Below are 24889 nucleotides of genomic sequence, written 5' to 3'. Positions count from 1 at the left end.
GCATGCAGGGTTATACCCATGGGTAGGGCTTTCATTCGGCGTCTGTCGGCCAGGACGGCGGGAGTTCGGGCTGGCCATCATTTCATCAGAGTTACCAGGGCTGTGCAGGAGGAATTGGCTGTGTGGGAGAGTTTTTTGCAATCGTTTAACAGCATTCGCATGATACCCGAGGCAGAAATTTCAAACATTGATTTGGAATTGTTTTCAAATGCAGCGGGCGCTACGGGTTTGGGAGTGTATTTTCGTGGGAGTTGGTGTGCTGAGCGATGGCCGGTGCAGTGGGTTTCGGAAGGGTTAGTCAAGAATATTAAGTTTTTAGAACTTTTTCCTATTATTGTTGCATTAACCATTTGGGGTGCAGAGCTGGCGAACAGACAAGTGATTTGGTGGTGCGACAATCTGGGGGTTGTTCAAGTAGTAAACAAGCAGGCCGCCAAATGTCCTAGAGTTTCAGCTCTGCTGCGCGAAATGGTGATGTTATGTTTACGATGGAATGTTACACTCAAAGCTAGTCATGTGCCGGGGACGCTGAACCTCATTGCGGATGCTCTCGTTTCAAGTGGGATGTGTTCCGAGCAGAGGCTCCCCAGGCAAACCAGCAGGGAGTACCAGTCCCAGAGCACCTATGGGAGCTTGGCATGAAGAACAGAGGAAGTTGATTCAGCAATCGGTGGCTCCGGCTACATGGAACTCGTACATGGCAGGAAGGGGATTAGTTTCCCGTTTTTTGTTTACTAGGGGATGGGACGGGGGGAGAGGTCCGTGAAGGAGAGGTAGTCCAGTTCATCCTTTGGGCCAAGTCTGAGGGGTACTCAATGGCGTCGGTTAGGAGGTATTTAGCGGGGTTTATTTTCTTTCAGAAGCTTGGGGGATGGAGCAACCCAGCCAGCAGTTTTCTAGTTCGGAAACTGTTGGAGGGCTGGGGTCGGGGTGCCGGTAGTAGTCCGGATATTAGGCTGCCCATCAGGTACACGGACTTGATAAGGATAGCTGAACATTTGCGTTTAGTGTGTAGTTCTGAATTCGAGACGGTACTATTTCGCTTAGCGTTTGCATGGGCTTTCTTCAGAGCCTTCAGGGTAAGCGAAGTGGTCGCGAGAACAAAATCGGACGGAGGTGTGTCGGGTTTATTGCACACGGACGTGCGGGTTCATGAACATAGAGTGACTATATTTGTGCGGAAATCTAAAACGGATCAAAGGGGCAGAGGAGCGTGGATTTCTTTGATACGTGCGAGTAATGCAGTAGTGTGTCCGGTGCGGTTGGTACTGGAATATTTACGGGTGAGGCCGTCAGGGGCTAAGCACTTCTTGGTACATGAGAATGGTAGTCCATTAACCATGTATCAATTTTCCGCGGTATTGCGCAAGGCCGTGGATTCTTTGGGGTGGGACGTTAGGCAGTATACTTCCCATTCATTTCGCATAGGGGCTGCCACGACAGCTGCGGAATTGGGATGGTCGGCTCAAAGAATTCAGGCTCTTGGACGATGGAAGTCCAAAGTATTTCGGGGATACGTTAGGAAATAGGGGGAGAGGTGAGTCTGGATGAATGGTCTGGACACGACTGTAATGCATACATTTGTTTTTCAGCTTCGGTCGGGGTGGAGCGGCGTAGCGAATGTGCTTGGATCGTGGGCCATTCTTTTGTACACCGAGCACAACGGAGGGCGAGGAAGAGGCCGTACGGCGAAAACTTGAACATTGATCCCAAAAAATTGATTGTGCATTGGTTTGGCAAAGGGGGATTAAGGTGTAGGGAGTTGCATGACTTCCTGCAAGGCAAAATAGGAGAGTGGGGTGTCCCAAGCCTAATTGTATTACACCTAGGAGGCAATGATATTGGTAACTTAACGTGTAGGGAGTTAATCACAATAATGCGTAAGGATTTGGCCTGGCTAATGAATTGCCTCCCACACACCAGATTCGGTTGGTCGGATATTATAATTCGGATAAAGCATGGGGAAGAGCCGGTTTGGCGTAATGGCGTCAAGAAATTGAATAGGCAAATTGGGAAATGGTTAATTAGAGAAGGGGGGTTCTGGATTCGACATCAATGGTCTTGGGAGGTTTTGGGCGGTTACTATTTGGGAGATGGGGTTCACCTTTCGGAGGTGGGTATGGACTTATTTAATGATGCCTTGGAGGAAGGTCTGAAGCAACAATTGTATAGTTAATGGCCGCAGTGGGGGAACAAAGGCAATTGATTGTCTTTGTTAGTGGCGGAAAAACCCGAGCCAGATTTATAATGTATTGTTTGTAATTGCGAAAGAGATGCTAGAGGGGAGGGAAATGCTCGTTTAGCTTGGGGCTGCTACACGGGAAGGCCTAAAGAGCAAGGGGGGGGGCCCGATGCTCAGGCCGCACGCTTACTCTCGCTGGTGCCGTGGCAGGGTAAGCATTGGGGGGGGGGGGTAACAACGCCGGTTTACCATTGGGCCGCGATGGTAAGCGAAGAGAGGCATGCGGCAGACGAAGGGGGGGGGGGGGATTTTGATTGATGTTAACTTAACGGCTCGGATTAGGTTTAATAAACTGCGGCCTTTTTTGAGTTTAATGCCACACTGTTGTCATGTCTATTTTGTCAAATGGGATAAGGGGGGAAGGAGAGCGATAGTGAGAGCGACTGGTCTCGAATACCTTTGTTAATGGAGGCGCGCCAGGCTCGTCCTGGCTCGCCGCAGGTAACAAGGGGTCAAGCGGCGTGAGCACGTCTTGCAGCGGGTGGGGGAAGGGGGGAAAACCCAAGGGACCAATGGTGTTGCTGAACGTTTTTTGAATTGCGGCAGCACCATTGGTCAAGGCGATTGGGATATAATCAGGAGCAGGGGGAGAGAGGGGGCAGTTGAGAATTCGTCAGCGGAGCGGAGGCTGAATTTAGCTTCCCTCCCTCCCTCCCATATAAAAAAAAAAAATGTGTTCGGTGGTGTTTGTTACAAATACATTTATGCGTTTGGATGTTCGTCGCAGTATTGGCGGAATAACCCGAGCCAGATTTATAATGTATTATTTGTAATTGCGAGAGATGTTGGAGGGGGGGGGAAATGCTCATGTAGCTTGGGGCTGCTACACCGGAAGGCCTAAAGAGCAAGGGGGGGGGGGGCCGATGCTCAGGCCGCACGCTTACTCTTGCCGTGGCGGGGTAAGCATTGGGGGGGGGGGGTAACAATGCCGGTTTACCATTGGGCCGCGATGGTAAGCGAAGAGAGGCATGTGGCAGACGAAGGGGGGGGGGGGGGGGAATTTTGATTGATGTTAACGGCTCGGGTTAGGTTTAATAAACTGCGGCCTTTTTTGAGTTTAATGCCACACTGTTGTCATGTCTATTTTGTCAAATGGGATAAGGGGGGAAGGAGAGCGATAGTGAGAGCGACTGGTCTCGAATACCTTTGTTATGAGACATCACACTGGTTTACATTCAGGTACTGTAGGCATTTCTCTATCCCCAGAGGGCTTACAATCTAAGTTTTTGCACCTGAGGCAATGTAGGGTAAAGCGACTTGCCCAAGGTCACAAGGAGTAACAGTGGGACTTGAACCTTGGTTTTCTGGTTCATAGTCCACTGCTCTAACCACTAGGCTATTCCTCCTCCCTTATTAGCTCCTCCTCCCTTGTTAGCTTCATGGCATGTCCCCCAGACCGCCTTGTACTATTTGAAAAAGTAAATCCCCTATTTATTTTATTCTGCCAGCTTCCTTATTCTGAATTATTTATGCATTGTTTATTGTAGGAGCTGGAAAGTGTAGATCAAGACACCCAGATTTGAGGAATGAAGATTTACAGTTATTTCTAGCACTAGAGCATTCTTTACTATCCAAGTCATCTTTTCCCAGAAATAGTTTCCTTTTAGATGAATTCACATGCATGACAAAGTATTGTGCCTTAAGAAAACTCCATCTGCTGTAAAGGAACATTTTATCAGGCTAGATGGGAGTCTGTTAGAAGAGCTTTTCACTGTATTCCTAGTATTTATGGGGTGATCGCAAATCTCTTTCTGTAGACCGGCCAGTCAGAAGGTCAGATGGATTCTGTATGCTTGTTAGCTGAGGCTGTGCTGCTTGCTTCTGCTGTGACATATTAAGGAGCAGTAATTTTGGTATAGTCAGAAATGAATCTTTAAGTCCAAAAGGTAAGCTGTATATCATTTCAATAAACAGTTCAAACATCAAGCAAATAACCCAGACAGTCCCCCTCCTCTTTTAAAAAATCTTCTTAGGCACATTCAGGCCGATACAGTACAGTGCGCTCCCACGGCGCGCACTGTTAACCTGCTATTGGACGCGCGTTTCCCCTTACCCCTTATTCAGTAAGGGGCGGAAAACGCGCATCCAACCCGCCGAACCTAATAGCGCCCTCAACATGCAAATGCATGTTGAGGGCGCTATTAGGTATTCGCTCGCGATTCAGAAAGTAAAATGTGCAGCCAAGCCGCACATTTTACTTTCAGAAATTAGCGCCTACCCAAAGGTAGGCGCTAATTTCTTCTGGCACTGGGAAAGTGCACAGAAAAGCAGTAAAAACTGCTTTTCTGTGCACCCTCTGACTTAATATCATGGCGATTTTAAGTCTGAGGTCCCGAAGAGTAAAAAAAGTTAAAAAAAAAAAAAAATTGAAGTCAGCCGGCGGCTGTCGGGTCGAAAACTGGACGCTCAATTTTGCCGCTGTCCGGTTTCCGAGCCCGTGGCTGTCAGCGGGCTTGAGAACCGACGCTGGCAAAATTGAGCGTCGGCTGTCAAACCCGCTGACAGCCGCCGCTCCTGTGAAAAAATAGTGCTAGGGACGCGCTAGTGCCCCTAGCACCTCCTTTTGCCCGTTTCTACCGCCGGGCCTCATTTGAATACTGTATCGCACGCACAGGCGAGTGGCCTGTGCGCGTGCCGGGAGAGCGGGCTTTACTGAATCGGCCTGATTGTATGCTTTCACGAAAACAGCTCCCTGCAGTCGTCACCTCTGTCTAGCACTTTCTACCTTAACTGTTCCTGCTGCCTTCAAAGTTGCTGTCATCACAATAGGAATGTGCATGCTCAAAATTTTCGCTTGTGTTTGTTTTGTTTTTTTGGTGGTGGGGGGGGGCTTGATTTGTTTTGGTATGTTTTATTTGAAGGAGGGGTCCTTGTCTTTTCAGTTTGTAACATTTGTTTAATTTGTTTTGATAAATAGTGCTCCTCTTTGCTAACAGTGCATCCTATTTACCCATTTTTAAAGTGACCCCATGGCCTGAATAAAGCACCCCCCCCCCCCCCAACACACAACATTTTGCACCCCTGGGAGAGAAACCACCCTGAGGTGTGCTGTCCCCCAACCTAATACAAAAAAGTTCATAGATCTTGTGGCCTCCCCCCCTGAGACTTACCATAGGGCTCTTGTGGTCTAGTGGAGGCAGGAGGAACTCCACTGCACCAGCTGCACCTGTACCATTTTTAAAATAACACTGATGTCATATGCTACTTTGACGCCATGTGGAAATGACCCTTTAGAAAACTCTGTGAGCAATGCATGGGTAAAATTATGCACATACAAATGTATGCATCTACTTTTATGCACATAGGTGAAAAGCATTCCAAGGGAATGCTTAAATTCTCTGGTCAAAATTCCATGCACCAAATAGCAAGTGTAAATGTGTGTGTGTAGTTTTTCTGGGATACTTATAAAACAGACTTATGCTGTTGCGCCCATCGGACATAGACAGCTGTGCCCTCTATTGCTCACTAGGGGTGTGCATTCGGATTGACCGCATAAGTAAAACGCTACTCATATTTTTTTTTAACTTAAAAAAATGATTCGACATAAACGATCGGATTTCCCACATATCCAACATAGATATGTTGGATATGTGGGAAATCGCGATTGTTGAGCCAAAATAAAAATATAAACCCCCTCACCCTCCTTAATCCCCCCCCCCCGACTTACCACAACTCCCTGGTGATCGAGCGAGGAGTGAGGACGCCATTTCTGCAATCCTTGGCGAGAAGCATGTGACGTCGCGCCACGTCGAGTGATGCGGCGCCACGTGATTCCCGGCGAGTTCGCGCCGGACGGCTCGTTCGGCCCAAAAAGAACTTTTGGCCAGCTTGGGGGGACCTCCTGACCCCCCCAAGCTGGCCAAAAGTTCCTTTTGGGCCGAACGAGCCGTCCGGCGCGAACTCGCCGGGAATCACGTGACGCCGCGTCGGAGTGACGCGGCGCCACGTGATTCCGGCGAGTTCGCGCCGGACGGCTCGTTCGGCCCAAAAAGAACTTTTGGCCAGCTTGGGGGGGCCTCCTGACCCCCCCAAGCTGGCCAAAAGTTCTTTTTGGGCCGAACGAGCCGTCCGGCGCGAACTCGCCGGGAATCACGTGACGCCGGCGTCTCTCGACGTGCCGCCGACGTCACATGCTTCTCGCCAAGGATTGCAGAAATGACGTCCTCACTCCTCGCTCGATCACCAGGGAGTTGTGGTAAGTCTGGGGGGGGGATTAAGGAGGGTGAGGGGGTTTAAATTTTTTTTTTGCACATATGTACATATACCCAACTCATTGAATTTTTTTTATGTCCATATTGACCGCAAGTGGGACCCCCTTTCGGACATAAGTAATATGAACATAAAATTTTGCTCTGCACATCCCTGTTGCTCACCTTTTTTCTGCCTGACTCAGTTCATTTTGGTAAGATGGCTGCCTCCGCTTCTCCTTACCATACCCTCTGGCGTTCCCGGTCTGGCATGGGCAATTGCGTTCGCCATCTTTCTCCAGGAGTCACCTAGGGCACGAGCGCGCGTGCAGCCCGTCCTTTACATGCATCATGGCGGGAACCTCGGGGGCGTCCCCACTGCATGACGTCACTAGCTCTGGTATTTAATCTCCGCTCATGATTCCTTTTACAAGTTAGCAAGGAATCCTCCATGCTGATCTTTCCATGTTACCAGACGCTCCCACTCTGTGTACTCTCGCTCCAGGATGACTTAGGTACCCGCTCCATGGGGGCCTTGCCTTGCTCCTCCTTACCCTCCGAGGTTACCTGCTACCAAATAGGACGCCTAAGGTACCCGCTCCTCAGGGGCCTTGCCATGCTTCTACCTACTCTTCCAGGTTACCTACCTATTACCAGGACGCCTATGGTACCCACTCCTTGGGGGCTTTGCCGTGCTCCTACCTACTCTTCCAGGTTACCTACCTATTACCAGGACGCCTATGGTACCCACTCCTCGGGGGCCTTGATCGTCGGGGACCTCCGCTCCTCGGGGGTTCCCTTCTGCTACAACTACCAGCATCAGAGTGAGAACTGCAGCTCCAGTTCTGTCTTTGCATTGTCTCATCTCTCTCTCCATAGATCCTCGGCCTACCCCGCACCGCAGACCACTACCGGATCTATTGGCTTCTCCATCTAAGCTTGGGTTCTCGGCCTACCCTGCTTCACGGACCACTACCGGGCCCATCTCCCTCTTGGGACCTGGTGAGACTGTGGAACTGCCTTTTCCACCCTGCAACCTACAGACAGAGCATTGCCATCTGGTTCCTCCTCTCCTGGCTGGAGTCATCACCCGTTCCTCGGGTTACCATCTACGTTGCAGTACAATAAAGCTAATTCTCTGTGTCCATCTCTGCCTTGAGCTAGCCTATCGCTGCAAGTCCCCACAGGGCCCCGCCCTGTGAGAGGTGCCATCTCTTACATCCATCTCTTTGGGCCACGCTTCAATGTCCAAAGTACAACATATGCATGGAATCCCCTCTTGAAAATGGGTGCAACTTTGCATATTACCAGCTCGTTTAATTAAAAATGTCACAAAATTACCTCCCGAGGACTAATTTCAAAGTCATTTATGCTTATAAAACCTGGTTTTAGGTGCATAAATGACTGTTACAACATTGGCTGTGGCTCTGTGCACATAAAAATACATGCATAACCTGGGTTTGCGCATATTTTAATGGAAAATGAGCATAGGCATTCTGGAGAGCAGTATTGAGGTAGAGTCAGCACTTATTATGTGCATACTTTTTCAATTTTAGAAATCATGCACCTAAGAGTATGTGCACAAGTTACACCCTACTAAGAGAAGGTATAACTTCACGCGAGTGAGTTTCTGAACATGCACATTCCTGGCCACTTACCTGCGAATTTCCAAAATGAACTTATGCACATGTTATCTTGAAATTCTTTCGTAAAGTTTGCATGTACGATGTACACATAGAGTTTACTGCTATGCGGGTTGTTTGAAAGTGACCCTCCCTGAGTATGGCATGCTCTAATAAATCTTCTTCCAATGCTATCCCACTATCAATCTGTGTTCCTTATGGGTTTGTCTTGGGACCATTCCTCTTTGCTCTCTATACTTGTTCCCTAAGGACCGTCCCGCCCATGCCCCGCCCCTTTTAGCCCCGGGACTTACATGTGTCCCGGGGCTTTACGCGCACTGTCGGGCCTTCTGAAAATAGGCCCGGCGTGCGAAACCCCCCTATGCACGTAAATACTCCTGGATTTACGCACGTAGGGCTTTGAAAATCTGCCCCTTTGTTCTCAAATCTCCTCCCATGGCTTTCAGCACCATCTTTATGATGATTATTCCCAGATCTCTCTAGCCCAGAAATTTCACCGGGAATCAAGTCTCAGACTTCAGCTTGCTTATCTGACATTGCCAAATCTCATCTTGCTTTTCCTAATTCCATCTTAAACTTAACATAGCCAAGACAGAGTATTTCAGCTTTCCTTCAAAACCCATTCCCCACTTTTCCCCTTTTTCTGTTTCTATGAATAACACTGTCATCCTCATGGTTCTCTCAGTCTGTAACCTTGAGGTAATTTTTGACTCCTTTTTCTCCAAACACATCCAGAACACTGCTAAAAGGCATTGTTTATTTCTCTATTACAACACAAACTCCATCTTTTCCTTTCCTTTCTGAACACACTACCAAATCATTATCTACTCTTTCATCACCTCAAACTTAGACTACTGCAACCTGCTCCTCACAGGTCTTCCACTGAATCCTCTTGTTCCACTACAATCTTTTCAAATTGAACGGTGCGCCTTCTCTTCTGACAATGTCACTACAACCATATATACCCTCTTCTTACAAGGGTGGTCAGGCCAGAGTGCTTGACTGCTCGAAGATAACGGGCATGCCAGCCGAGCTTCCGCAGCCTGATGCCGGAAGGCGGGGGTGTACGGGGGTAAGGCAGTAGTATGTAATTTTAAAAGATCTGTACTGGGACCCGTGCTTTTCAATATATTTATAAATGATCTGGAAAGGAATATGACGAGTGAGGTAATCATATTTGCAGATGATACAAAATTATTCAGAGTAATTAAATCACAAGCTGATTGTGATAAATTGCAGGAGGACCTTGTGAAACTGGAAAATTGGGCATCCAAATGGCGGATGAAATCTAATGTGGATAAGAGCAAGGTGATGCACATATGGAAAATAACCCATGCTATAGTTTCTAGAGATGTGAATCGGAACCGATTCACATCGTGAATTTTTTGTCGTGAGGCCCAATTGGGTTTTTTTTATCGGCTGCGCCCGAGCCGATAAACAAAAAACCCACCCCGACCCTTTAAAACACTGGATGGCCCGCGCCATTTTTAAAGATGGCGCCAGCCGTCCATTACTCCTATCATGTGACAGGGGCCGGCCAATGGCATGGATACCCTGTCACATGGTAAGGGGAAAGGGCCATTGGCGCCGTTTTTATTAGTGGCAGCCGATGGCCCGAGAGCGGGAGATCACTCCCGGGACCCCCACTGGACCACCAGGTAATTTTAAAACATTTTGGGGGGGTCGGAAGGGTGAGGGAAGCTAAGGGAGCTGTTTTAAAGGGTCAGGGTGGGTTTAGGGGTTGTTTTTGTGTGCTGTTTTTCCCGCCCTCCCCCAAACGATAAGAGAACCCCACAAACAATTTCATGGGGTTTTCCTATCGGTTTCAGGGAGCCCCGATTTCTGACGATTTTGGAAATATTGTACGATATTTTCAATCATCAGAAAAACGATTCACATCCCTAATAGTTTCATGATGTTAGGTTCCATATTAGGAGCTACCACCCAGGAAAGAGATCTAGGCGTCATGGTGGATAATACATTGAAATTGTTGGCTCAGTGCGTTGTGGCAATCAAAAAAGCAAACAGAATGTTAGGAATTATTAGCAAGGGAATGGTGAATAAAACAGAAAATGTCATAATGCCTCTGTATCGCTCCATGATGAGATCGCACCTTGAATACTGTGTACAATTCTGGTTGCCGCAACTCAAAAGAGAAATAGTTGCAATGGAGAAGGTACAGAGAAGGACAACCAAAATGATAAAGGGGATGGAACAGCTCCCCTTTGAGGAAAGTAAAGAAGTTAGGACTGTTCAGCTTGGAGAAGAGATGGCTGAGGGGGGATATGATAGAGGTGCTTAAAATCATGGCAGGTCTAGAATGGGTAAATGTGAATCGGTTCTGTACTCTTTTGGATAATAGAAGGACTAGGGGGCACTCTATGAAGTTAGCATGAAGCACATTTAAAACTAATCGGAGAAAGTTCTTTTTCAGTCAACGCACAATTAAACTCTGGAATTTGTTGCCATGGGATGTGGTTAGTGCAGTTAGTGGAGCTGGGTTTAAAAAAGGTTTGGATAAGCTCTTGAAGGAGAAACTCATTACCTGCTATTAATCAAGTTGACAGAAAATAGCCACTGCTATTACTAGCATCAGTAGCATGGGACTTTGTTTTTGGGTACTTGCCAGGTAGTTATAGCCTGGATTGGCCTCTGTTGGAAACAGGATACTGGGCTTGATGGTCCCTTGGTCTGACCCAGTATGGCATGTTCTTATGTTCTAATGTTCTTAAGATACTCACATCATGGCCCCATCCCATTGGATGGGGGCTGCAGGGAGTATCGGGAGGGGAGAAGATATTTAAGGAGCGTATACCAAGGGGATTCTCTCTTCCTGCTCCTGGGCTTCGCAGACCTGCATTGCTGTATCTGGTGTGTTACTTTGGGGCTAAGGATTTTGAAATTGAGGTTGCGGTCAGTGACCATGACTCGAAGGGAGAAAACCTGGCAGGCTCGGGATTGCAGGGGGGAGGCGAAGTTTGGCATGGTGGGGAAGAGGCAGGTGGAAGGGCTGAATTGCTGCCCCTCCTTCCGCCGATGGTGATGGTCAGCAGGGTGCGCATGCAGCCAGCTGGGAGAACGCTTCCTTCCTCAGCAAATGTGGGAGGGGCAGCAGAGGTTGGGCCTTCCCGTGGGGGGGCATGACAGGAGCCGAGGAAGGGACTCTGCTATGATCCGCATTGTTGGAGCTACATTGGGGGAGTCTCCTAGGTGCGTGGTCGGGCCAGCTGCCACGAGTTGGGGGGGGGGGGAGTTGCTCGGGCATGTGCAGGAGCACCCCCAAGTTGTGCAGTTTCAGTGGGGGATGCAGTTAGACTGCAGTCTGTTTCTGTGGGGACGGGGGGCTCCCCTGCGATGTGGGGATTTCCAGCACAGTAATTCTGTCCATGGGGTCGGGGATGTGGAGTTGCATGCTTCTGGGGACAGGCTCCTCAGAGCTGTGGGCAGCAGGGGATTCATCAGGGATTTTGATCTGGAACAAGGGTCTGGATCAGGACCTAGGGGGTCCCAGGAGCAGGAGGTTACAATGCCCCAGGGGGGGCTGTATAGGGCCTTGGAAGGACCTGAGGGTTTTTGGTGAGGGGTCCGGTCTGGTGCCTGGTTGGTGTCAGGGGGCAGCCAGGGGCCCGTCATCAGGTGTGGCTCCTGAGTCTGGAGGGTCTAATGTGCCTCCTTGGTATGGACACCATTTCAGTTGGCACAGCAACGGGGGTGCGGGCTTTCACAGGTATTCAGCACAGGTGTGGGAGTGCGATGTGTCAGAGGGGGGCATGAGATATATCCCGCCTATTGGGGGATATTAGTTTCCGGCATGTGGTAGGGCTTCTTCGGATGGGATGGTCCTGGCAGGGGCTCAGACGTGGGGTAATCCTTGTGGTGGTGGTGGTGGTGGTGGGGGGGTGCAGTTCCTGTGTCTGCATCATCTGATTCTTTTTCGCAGGTTAATTGGCAGGAGGGAGCGGTGCACAGTGGTTCCGGTTGTCCAGCATCGGAAGAGCAGGGACCAGGTTTGCCCGAGATGATGGATGGTGCAGCGGATACTGTGGTGACAGGAGCTATGGGAATGGTACAAGTCTCTCTGGGCAGTGTGAGTCTTCGACCGCGGGCAATTTGGTTGGGGTAGTTTGTGGCAGCGAGGCGACTGGGGAGCATTCGGGTGGACTGGAGGTTATGCCAGGTTGCAGCGGCATCAGGAAGCAGGTGGAGCAGGCAGCTACAGGTCAGAGGGAGGCTGGAGGGTGGAAGCGAGGGGATATCGAAGCATAGGCTCCAGTGTGATTGTTCTAGTTCTTCTTCCTCTTCCTCCTTGACATCATCGTCCAGTTCATTTTCATCCTAGTCTTCAGGGAATGCTGCTGTGGTGAAGAAAGGGAGACCCAAGTCTCTTGACAGGGGTGCTCCCACCCTGGTGACATTGTCGGAGCTTTGAGAGGATGTATCACGTTTCATGTGGTGCAAAATATGGAATCATAAATACATTGATATATTTAAGCTGCTGGAGGGTCGTTGGGGTGGTCAGAAGGCGGGAAGGAAGAAGAAGGATAGGGAAGAGATAGAGGAAACGGTCCCTAGAACTATTCTCAATTGGATTCAATGTTTTTCTGCGAATGGCTAGTGTAAAAGGGCATCAGGCTGCATTGCGGTATGGGCCTGTGTTGGCCTTTGCGGATGCCATACTGGCTGCTCACAAGAATTATGAAGGTTGGATTTGGCTCAATTATGACGAGCACTTTAGGGACAAAATAGAAGAAAATAAATGTATGTCCTTGGGCACGCAGGATGTTGGGTAATGGCTCACCCAGATGATGAACAAAGCAGCTCTAGCGGGAGAGGGCGGGGGATAGCAGGGGTGGCTAGTGGTAGATCAGGCACGCGATCCTTTTGGCCAGGGCCCACACCAGCCGGTATGGGGAAGCTTGGGGTTGGGATGTTGGTCGTGTGCTGGCATCTGTAACTTCACATCCTGAAAATTTAAACACCTGTGTTGCAGTTGTGGAGCCAGTCACCCAGGCACTAAGTGCCCGAAGAGGGGAGCTCCAGGAAGTGGGAGCAATGCCGCAGCAGGGAGCTCGGGGAAGTGAAGGGTTCCCGAGGACTCCGTCTTCTGTATCGGTCAAGGCTATGGAGCCATGGTTGCGAATTTATTCCAGGGTCGAGGCTGCTAGATTTTTGTTGGAAGGGTTTTCTGCTGGTTTTCGAATTCCCTATATGGGTCCTTTGGGGCAGTGTGAATTTAGTAATTGTATGTCAGTGGTCAGGTGGCGAGACATTGTTGTCAATAAATTGTGGGTAGAGCTGGAACTGGGGAGAATAGATGGTCCTTTTGACGAGCCTCCCTTCGACAGAATGATTCTGTCAATGTTAGCGGTGGTTCCAAAAAAAGGAGCCGGGTAAGTTCCAGCTTATTCATAATTTATCATTTCCCGTGGGTAGTTTGTGCCTCGGGAGTTGATTCAGCAGTTCAGATGTTGGTGCATTGTGGGGAAGGGGCATTGATGGCGAAAGTGGATATTGAGTCTGCTTCCGTTTATTGCTCATTCATCCATACAGCTTTCCCATTTTGGGCTTTCAGTTTCTCGGGAAGTATTATTTTGATAAGTGCCTTCCCATGGGCTGCTCCATCTCTTGCGTGTATTTTGAGATGTTCAGTTCTTTGGTACATTGGGTCATGGAACAGGTGTCAGGGATACCCAATATAGTGCACTATCGGGATGATTTTTTTGTTCATTGGACCTAAGGGTTCTAGTGCTTGTGGGGATCTCATGCAGTGTTTTATGAAGGTGGCGGATGATTTCAGCATTTTCCTATCGCTGTTCAGAAGACAGAAGGGCCTTGTAGTTCCTTGATCTTTTTGGGCATTGAGTTGGATTCTGTGAGTACGGTCTCCAGGCTACCAGGGGAAAACTGAATAAGTTAAGGGAAATGGTTGACGGGGCGAGGGCTTGCAAGAAGTTGATCTTGCAGCAGTTGCAGTCCTTGGTGAGTAGTTTAAATTTCACGTATTGGGTTATTCCCATAGGGAGGGTTTTTCTGAGGAGGCTGTCGGTAAGCCTACTCACCATATCCGGGTATCCAGGGGCATAAGGGAGGATTTGAGGGTTTGACAGACCTTTTTAGCAGATTTTAATGGGGTCTCTCTCTGGGAAAAGGAGACGGTGTCCAGTATGGATCTGGAGTTGTTCTCTGATGCGTTTAGAGGTAAGGGATTTGGAGTCTGCTTTCAAGGTTCTTGGTGCACATCTTCATGGCCAGCAGAGTGGGTGGGGCTTGGGGATACTCAGAATATAACTTTCCTGAAGCTGTTCCCTATTGTAGTGGCATTACATGTCCGGGGGCAGCGGTTATGTGACCGTAGGATAGTTTTCTGGTGTGATAACATGGGGGTCGTCGAAGTAATCAACAGGCGTGCTGCAAAGTGCTTCTTAGTATCAGAATTGATGCGGGATTTTGTATTGTGCTGTATGAGGTTAAATGTCACTGCTTGGGCGCGCCATGTCCCGAGTGTTTTTAACAATATAGCCAATTCTCTTTCTTGTTTTAAGTGGGCGCTTTTCCGGACACTTGCCCCGGTGGAGGATATCTGCGGGGCTACCGTTCCAAGTTCCCTCTGGAAGTTTGGTTCCCGGAAGCCTGGCAGTTGTTGTGGGCTTCATTATCCCCCTCCACCTGGCCTGGCTACTTAAGCAGAGCTTCAAAAATGGTGGATTTTCCCTTTCTGAGATGCTGGGTCCTGGGGGCCTGTGTCTGATTTTCTGCTTCTGCAATACATCGAAGAGGCGCACAGTTTGGGAAGCTCCAAGCCTGCTGTTACTTGACAGTTGGCAGGGTTCTCATTTTTTATGAGGGCTTACGGCTGGGGCTACTCGATGGGTCATTTCCTGATTAAGAAACTGTTGACGGGCTGGGCTAGGGGTATTGAGGTGGCACAGGACAGCAGACTGCCTGTCACCCATGAGATATTGCTGTCGTTGTGGGACATGGCTGCCATTGTGTTTTTTTTTTCTTTTGTGAGGTTTGCCTTTTTTGTACGGCGTTTGTTTTAGCCTGTTTTGGGGTATTTCGCATTGGGGAGCTAGTGGCCAAGGCTAGCCGGGGGGGGGGGGGGGGGGGGGGGGGGGGGGGGCGGAGAATACAGGACTGCAATTTCACCATGTGTGGATGGGGAAGGATGTAGTTAGGTTGGTGATGCCTAAATCAAAACCTGATCAGGTGGAGAAGGGGGTTGTGTTGACTCTGAGGGCGGTGCAGGGGCTTCATACTTGTCCGGTTGCCAATGTACTACACTATTTGTCTCAGCATCTTGGTGGTGGCTGTTGTTTTTTGGAACATGGGGATTTGTGCCCGTTGACCAGGCATCAGTTTGAAACGGTGTTCCGGGATATGCTGTCAAGGATGGGTTTGGAGGCGACTAACTTTAGAACTCATTCCTTTTGGATTGGGGTGGCCATGTCCACCACTGGATCAGGGCTAGACAGGGAAGTGATTCAGCGGATTGGGAGATGGAGGTCTGGTGCATTTCGGACATATATTAGACCTGGGGTGGGGGGATGCTACTGAGAAGTGCTGTTTATTTCTTAGATATCAGGCCCTATAATCGACAGGTGTGGATTATTGGGCACTTGTTTGTTGTATGGGTGCACAAGCATGCTTACCACCGACCATATGGTCTTCATCTGGGTTTGGCAGTGCATGGTGTGACCATTCACCGATTGGGACAGCAAGGGATGCGCTGAACAGAGTTGCTACTATTGGCATGCCATTGGATGAGCTTGCAGGTCCCACCCAGATGTTTTGGTGGTTCACTTCGGAGGCAATGACTGGGGAAAATTGTCTGGTTGCCAGCTTATTAGCATGGTGAGGAAGGATCTCTCCATGCTGATGATTTGGATGCAGTAGTCACTGCTGTGTTGGTCGGACATTATTCCAAAGCCTGCTGAGATGGAGCAGTACATTTGGGGACATTATAGAGCCAAGGCCAATCAAGAGATTGGATCATGGTTGCGGATTATGGGGGGGTCACATTAAGAATGAGTGGTCCTGGGATGCTCATGCCAGCCTTTTTCGGCTGGATGAGGTGCATCTGTTATTTGTCTGTAGAGATTTATTTATAAACTCTATACAGGAGGCCTTGGAATATGTCATGCTTCGGGTATCTTCAGCCGCATCTTTGGGGCATCGTGGGATAGGTTTGCCTTCCTGCATCCGTGGCAGTTTGCCTGAGCCTCATTGGTGCAATGTGGTGGCTTGATGGGTAGCCAGTGTGTGCATTAACTGGCTGGGGCAATACCTGTTTGGTGAACGGCTGTTCTGGACTTGCTAGTTGGTGGCGGGGGCTGGAGGTTAGATGGTGGGTTGCTACCTAACGGTAGTTGGTCGGTTGGCCTGCGGTGGGGTTATCTTGCTGGATTGTGGCGGATAACCATCTATTCTTCTGTTATGAGGGCTCAGACTGGTTATTTGTTTAATAAAGCTGTGGCCTTATTGATTCCCATCTCTGAGTGTGCTGTATTTATTATGATGTGTTATTGTGAAAGGGCGGAGAGAGAGAGAGAGGTGAAGTGAAGTCCTGGCTGTGCCTGTTACAAGTTGATTCCCCTATCTGCTCCCTCAGAAAGATCAAGCTCCTCTTACTGAACTACAAGTGCTTTCATTCTGCAGCTTCTCACTACCTCTCCTCTCTTATCTATCTCATGAACTCTGCTCATGGTGAACTCTGCTCTGTGTCCTGCTACAACATTGCCAATTACACACTTTCTTACCTCTTTTGCATTGCAACCCTAGAACAGACTTCGTTCCTGAGTCAGTGCATCATCCTCCCTCTCTCACTTTGTCAAATTTAATTGTCTTTTTTGAGGCTGCTTTTAAATAGTAACCTCTGGTTTTCCTGATCATAGCTTTATTTGTTTTCACCATTTCCTATGATATATGAAACTCACAAAGTCTCCAGTTTTGTCTGTCTTGAATATGTTGTAAGCTCTACAAAGCAGGAACTTTCTCTTAGGTGTATTTTACAGAACTATGTATGTCTACTAGTACTATAAAAATGATATGTACTAGTCATTGTAAAACTAAATGTTCACTGCAGATATAGAAATGCCACCATATGGCATCACAAGAGACTGCTATTTTCTTTTGTTTTTTAAAGCTGGTTTACAATTAATTACCGCATAAACACTTTGAGGTCCTCGGAGAAGTTTATCTTGTGGGGGCCATTCTCAGAACAGGTTTATCTGCTCCTATCTGTGTTTTGGAAAGTCCAAAATATAAATAGAATTTATATTTTGAATTTCAGCTCTTTTGAAACAGGTAATGGTTCCAGTTGCACCTGTTTCTCAACTTTCACCCATTGTAAAGAGCTTGTCAACTGTATAAATGGGCAGATGAATTGCTGCAAAAGACCAAGGTGTAGCACAAATCTGTGTGACTTTGTAGGGTGCAGGATAGTCTTGTACACACATCACACTTGGCAGCTGTTGAAACTAGGATAGTTATGATACAGTTCAGCCAATCAGGAAATTCCTCTTGCCCCTTGCTGTATTGTTGCTAGGCAGAACGGATTTGTCCAGGTTAGACCAAATGCTGTTAAACATTACTATGTAGCTCTAAGGCAGTGGTTCCCAACCTGGGGTCTGTGGACCCCCAGGAATCCCAGACACCATCCTGGTGGGGGGGGGGGGGGGGCCTCCAGAGAGGGATGCAAGAAAATTTAGCTAGGGAGAAAGTGAGTGAGCTGCTGCTACCTGTGGTTAGTTGAGCTACTGCTACGGGCCAGGAAAGTGGGGCCCATTATGGCCCCCGAATACGTCATCCAACATTGCTACAGACCAGGAGGAGGAGGAAGAGAAAGGGGCCCTTCACACCCATTAGAAGCCTTGAATTGCATTCCACATTTTTAATGGAGTTGGGGGACTGATTGCAGCCTTCAAGAATCATAAACCCCAGTGCAGAAATTCGTGAGGATGTGGGGGGGGGGGGGGGGGGCTATTGTGGCTGTCAGTATCTTTGTAAGCTCCGCTGCACACTGAGGTGAGCAGAAGAAAGCTGGGTTATCACAACGGTGGGAAACATTTTTCACTGTTGAAACCTGCACTGCCACTGGCCTGACAGCGAGAGAGAGAGAGAGTGGAGGAAAGCTGCACCAAAAAAAGTGAGTAAAATGGCTCAAAGGAAGGAGGAAATAGGTCTGGGGTTGACAATAGGGGAGGAAAGTCAGAGGGGAGAACGAATGAGACAGGAATGAAGGAAGAAGAGGAGGATAAAGAGGGAAATGGAAATCCATGATTGACCTGGTTAAGGGGAGTGAGAGTAGATGGCAGCATATCAGGGGAGAGGAGGAGAGGAGCCCCCAGGAATCATGCTGGACAGAGGTAAAGAAAGAGGGAGGAATAGAGGGCCATCATGGTCCAGGAGGAAAGAAGGAGAACAAAGAGGCCAGAGGACGAGACAACAGCCAGGTGTGTGTATCTGACATTATAGACACAAAGGGGAGACAACAGACATGGAGATCTCATTAACCTTCTTCCCATTGAAAAGCAGGCTATTGTTTAGCTTTTCCTAAAATCTAAATTATTTTGTGATTATCATTTTCCATGTGTGTTTGTAAGAATCATAAAAGAAAATAATAACGTATAAAAGAAAAGCAGGCGAAATGGGGGTCAATTTTTCAGGGAGGGTAAGTTTCAAAACTTTTTATGAGGGTAAACATCTGTTTACCTATGTGACAAGGCTCTTTGGAAAATTACTGTTCCCCACCACTGAGGGTAGAAGTAGCTATGCTGTGAACAGCATGCAGACTTTAACCTCTGTGTGTGTGTGTGTGTGTGTGCGGGGGGGGGGGGGGGGGGGGGGGAAGTACATGCAAGGATTTAATTTTGAAATCCTGGATCCTGTTTTCACACATATACTTTGCACCTGCTTCAAAGCGGATGCAAAGTGCACAGGAGCAAAAGTACTGACTTTCCCCAGCCAGCCTGAGATTTCAAAAGGAAACTTCACGGGCAGTTTCTCTTTGAAAATTCAATTGCAGGTCTGCAGGTACTAGGGCTGATATTCTGTCAAGTCCATGCTAAATTGCCAGCCTGGAACTTTTTTTTGGAACTTGCTTCCTTTTCTGCATTGCAGCTGGACTGGAGGGTGGAATGGCCTCAAACATCAATTATGAGGGCACCTGGCCCATGCACGAGCCTGCTCACCTCGCTAGCTCCTCTGCAGGTCATGGATCAGCCTCCCCAGCGGCAGCCACAAGCTCCTCCAGGCCTTGGCATCCCACGGCAACAGTCGCCGGGCCTTCCACTGTACACCAGGCCTCACGCCAAAGTTCAGTGTCCCCAGTGGCGCTGGCCACGCGCAGACCGCCCAGCCTCTTCTAGGGCCAGGAGCGGGTCCTAACTCTGCGGCACGCCCTGATTGAACGTACAATGTAGGGAAGACCCTGCCTGCACTTCCTTGCCTTGGAAATCAGGTCGGCACTGTATGTGTACTAGTTTGCCTCCGCATTCACAGTCTTGTTCCAGTCTTGTTCCTGTCTTGTTCCAGCCTTGTTCCAGCGTCCTACTGTTCCAGTGTCCTACTGTTCTAGCGTCCTACTGTTCCAGCCTTGTCCAGCGTCCTTCTGTTCCAGTGTTCTTCTGGTCCAGCATCTGTCTGTCCTGTCTCCCCAGGTAGTACCCTCGGACTGTCTCTCTGGTATTGACCCCGGCTTGCTCCTTGACCATTCTGTTCGCTGCCTGGATCCTGACCTCTGCCTGCCTTGTGACCTCGTCTGACCTCTGGAACCTGACCCCTGCTTCGTTGACTTCTCCTCGGACTGATCCTCGGATTCTGACCCCGGCTGCCATTGACCACATCTCCCGATTCTGGCTTTGTCCCTTGCCTTGTCATCGCCTATGCTGTACTGGCCTTCCTTGGTCCTCCAGACCTACAGCCTAGTGTCCGACCGTGCTCTCTTGCTGTTCTTGGGCACGCCTCTCTACTACCTCTCCGGGAGACCCTGTGAGGCCCACTGAAGTCCAAGCGGCCCAGGTCCCTACGGGCTCCACCCGGGGGGACTGCCGGCTTCCAGTGGTGAAGCTCATCCTAGCCTCTGTCTCCTCTTGTGCTCCACCCCCTGGGGGCAGGTGCTTCCTGGTCCCTACCAGGGAGCCGTTCTCCACTGCTCCAGGACAAGGGTCCACCTCCAAGTGCAACAATTCTCCTCCCATTTGCATACTCAATGTAGAATTTGCTTACACATTTGCGTTGTGATATTTATCGCACGCATTAGGACCTTATCACATGCGATAAGTCTTATCTAGCTAATGTAGGGCCCTATTTACTAAGTATTTTTCCCATAGATACAAAATGGGGAAAAAAAAAAACTTTAGTAAATTACCCCTTTAGCCAGGATATTCAGTGATGCAGCCATGCTGCTGAATATATATCTGGATGTTTAAAGTTAGTCGAATAAGATAATCAGCTAACTTTAGACCTGCTCAATAGCAGATCTCAATTTAGCCAGATATCTTAGTTGGATAAGTTACTTTCAATTACACCCCCGGAATGCATCTTGTTTATCCGGCTAGATTTCAGCCGGACGAAAGGATGAATATACCAAAACTTGCCATTTAGATGAATAACTTAAAGTCTAAATGGCTTTTGAATATCTATCTCAAAGTATTTTATTATTTATATGACACCCTACCTGGCTGCCATATAATAGTAGAACAGTCTGCTGCTGAGCAAAGTAATTCTACATGGAACATAGTCGATTCTAAATGCCTAGATAAAGCTGGTTTTGAGACAAGTGGTTAAGATAATGTTAAGATCAAGAGAGGAGTTTTTAGGTTAGCCCAGAAAGTGAGGAGCAAATGATCAGTCTAGATATTCTGAGGCAGTTTGTTCCAGATAGAAGGGGTAAGGAGAAAAAAGGTGTGAAGACAAGGATGTGCCTGATCAGTTAGGGTGAGAGTATGATTGCTGGAGCACAGTGGGGTGAGGTGGGACGTAGTAAGAAAAAAGCAATGAGGTGAGAGAAGAAAAATCTTTAGATACATTAAGGTGTGTGTGGAGGGGGAGAGTGAATAAGTTTTAAACTGAGTGCCCTGCTTGTAGACCTGAGTTTCCTTTTGAAAATTCAGGAGACAGCAGGGAGTATGGATACTTGTGTACCTCCAATTTTGCAGGTGCAAAGTACATGGGATGAAGTACTCACGGCAATTACAAAATGAAATCCTTGCTGTTCCCATCCCAGCCCTGCCCCCAGCTGCACCTCTTATCGGCATGGGTAAAAGTATGCGTGCTGTCATACAGTGTGCACACTTTTACCCACATTTGTAAGGTGCAATTTTCAAACATCATATGTAAATGCTTAAACGAGGGTTTACACACATGAAATCTTTTGAAAATTGGTCTCTACATGAACAGCCCTTGCTTCCTATGGCAGATTAAGGGTAGATACTGTGGCAAGAGTTAGAAAATTCTGCAGCAATTCTGCAGTATATTCACAATGATTTGCATAGTTAATCAAGTAAACTGGAATTTTACTCTATAAAAGTAAGTCATTATTCAACATTTGATGTATGTCAGATTTATTTAGCTCTGTATTTGGAGGAATAGGAAATCTTAGTGATTGGTGCTGGGAAGGAAGGAGGGGGATGAAGAATAGGGGTAGGGAAGGGGATCTGGGGGATGAGGGAAGAGAGAGGAGAGGGAGAGGGGATCTTGGAGGATGGAGATGGAGAAGGGATTTCAGATGGAGAAAGACAGATGGTTGGTGGTGAATTGGAAATGGAGTAGTAGTGTTGCAGTTTGTGTGGTTCTGCAACAATTATTATTTTGCATGTAATACAAGGGATAAGTTTCCAGGTCTAATTCTACAGGCTTAAGAAAACTCATGCTAACTTTTGAAAAAAAGTCATGCTGGCTTTTGCAACAACTCATGGTTACTTCTTTTATCCAAAATGAAGAACTACAAAAATGCTGATAGTAGTAAGAAAAACCGAGATCAATATATTTGCTAAAACTGCTGAGAACTATCTATAGCTCCTGTGTGTGGCAGACATTGTAAGGCCACACTCCTGTTTTCTTTCAGCTTTACAAAACTAAAAGGCAACACGTCTCTTAAAGGAGCCAAAATACATCCTGAGTGGAAAGTAACAGTGACTCCTTCTAGAGTGCACACAACGAGATCCAAAATTGACAGGGATAACATCAGCCATGCTTGTTAGAAACAGGCTGCAGGAAAGGTATACGACATGAAACAAGACAGAAAAACTTTGGAGGAGCCATCATTACCATTATGAAGCAAGCATGGGTGCAGATTGATCACCTGAGAAATAGAGACTTCTGTAGATGTTTCTAACAGTTGAGTCAAGTATGGATCCATATCTTAAAGTTGGCCAGATGTATGGACTTGAATATCATATAAGCTTTGGCAATGGTAGGAGTAGCTTCCACAGGAATTTTAAGAATTTCTTGTATATATTTTTTAGAGATGTGCTTCAGGTAAAAATTTTGTGTCGGGCTTCATTTGGCCCCCCCCCCCCCCGCGGGAATTTAGTTTTTCCTGTGGTTCGGGGGTTTTTTTTCGGGGGGCCCGATTTTCGTGTTAGTGCACGCTAACTCCCGTTAGCACGCACTAACTCAAAAATGAATTTTTTTCTGAAATTTCAGAACAAATTCAATCGTTTTTCAGTTCTCCTGATCCATTACGAATTAGGCAATTTCGTTGACATTGCCTAATTCGGGAAAAACGATTGCACACCCCTAATATTTTTTAAACATATCAATAGGTCAAATTAGAGTGGATTGAAGAAAATTCAAAATTCAAAGATTGAAATAGTGAAGAGAATTTTCCAAATTTTCCATCTTTCTTGATAAAGAATTATCAGTCTCTATTAAAGATTCTTGAACTTGCTGAACAGAAGTAACTTGTTCCCCAGATCTTCAATTTTTTTAGTATGAGAGCCCAACTGAGTTTCAATAACTTGGAAATGAGGGGAAAAAGTAGAAGTTACATCTACTAATGTAGAAATAGAATTTTGGAGAACTATTAATGCAGACCAAACTGAGTCCAAGGTAGTCACAGGAGGTCCTGGCAAAGAGGGACAAAGTAAAAAATAGTCCATACCTTGATCTTGAAGTTTGCCAGATGTATGGGCTTACCTTGAGCCTCTCGTAGATTTCCTTTATCAAATTATTATAAACCATTTAGTCCTAGTGGGTTCTAATAATGTTGGCAATACAAATTCTTTCATACATACTTAAATTACATTTGGTGCATGTTCAGGATACATACAGCAAAATAATTTATAGAGAAGTATGCTGATCTAATTCCACATTCAGTTTAAGAAGCAGATAGTCCTAGCTCAGAATGGACAAAAGTTTTTTTTTAAACAGGGCCACATTATTGGCTCTTGCATGTGCCAAGGGTCAGAGGAGAAGGATTTTCCCACTTGGTTAGAACTCCTCAAACAGGGGGAAGATAACTATCCTCATTGAAGATCTCTCTTTCTCGATTCCTTTCTCACTTACATAAGGTTTCACTCACACATGCTCTCTCTCCCATTCATACTTGTTGTCTCACGCTTTCTCTCACCCCTCCACTTTTGGGTAGTGACTCTCCCACTACAGTGGTTAAGTTGGTTATTAGGATATGGGGTTTCTGGTGTTACTGTGGGAGCCACTAGGTCCACAAAAGAGGGCTACGAGAGGAAAATTTTGCTCGCCTTCTGTTATGCTTTGTGGGTTTATGGGCCCGTGGCCTAATGCGCGAGCCTGTGAGGAGGAGCTCCATAGATCCGCACCGTCAGGAGGAGGGTTATCAGCACAGTGGGGAGCTCTAGGTAGAGCGATGGAGAGGTCCCAGGAACAAGCAACTAACCCCCGCAGGATGGTAACTAAAAGAGGTTCTCCAGAAGGTCTCCGGAAGGTTCTCTGGAAGGGGGTGCAGCTGCAATGTGGTGGACATTGGAGAGAACATAGACCACTCACCGGTGGAGAGTCCAGTCTCAGCCTTAGCTGCTTGATGCAGGTAGAAGCCCGGAGGGCGGAGGTGATGTCAGAGACGAAGAAGTAGCTGACCCGAGGAGCGGGACACTTGCCAGGCAAGGACAAGCTGGATTCTAACCCAGAGGAGCAGGGCAGGACAGGGTAGTTCTCTGAAGTAATGGCGCAGCCCGAGGAGTGGGCAGCGCTGTCAGTCAGACAAAGGTATAGGCACAGCCTCAGGGAGCGAGGAGACCAAGCGTAGAACACACTGACACTGAGGTGATCCAGAAAGGACACTGTAGCTGGAGCCAAGACGAGATTGAACCCAAGAGGCGCAGAGCCAGCCCGAAGAGTGGGGTAGGCCAGAGGAGCAAGTCCCCAATGAGGCGCACACTGACCCCCGAGGAGCGGGTGCCAGACAGGGTCCAAGGAACGGCAGCAGGCGACGTCTCAGGGATCCACAGGAGCTCAGTGCAGGATGGAATTGTTGCCAAGTCGGTTTGCTGGGGGCACCGTGACGCTTATAAATGGAAGGCTGATGACATCATCAGAGCGGGATGCCCCCGAGGCTCCCGCCAAAGAGGCTTCATAGGCGAGGCCTGTAATGCGCTTGCGTGCGACTAGGAGGGCCCAGCATCGGAGCAGGGAGCAGTGGTGTCCATGCTGCCGAAGAGAGTCCCGAGGAACATGGCGTTGCAGGCAAGCCCATACAGCGAGCAGCCCCGGGGAAGGCAGGAGAGCCGTGTAGGAGGTGAGCACTTGTGGTCACAGCCGTCTGCGACCGACGGGCGTAACACCTTCCAAAAACAGGAAACAAGGAACTGAAGCCCACCCGACCAGTCTCCCAGGGG

The sequence above is a fragment of the Rhinatrema bivittatum genome, chromosome 4 (assembly GCF_901001135.1).
Source record: "Rhinatrema bivittatum chromosome 4, aRhiBiv1.1, whole genome shotgun sequence".
NCBI lineage: Eukaryota > Metazoa > Chordata > Amphibia > Gymnophiona > Rhinatrematidae > Rhinatrema > Rhinatrema bivittatum.
Note: the sequence above shows the minus strand (reverse complement) of the source record.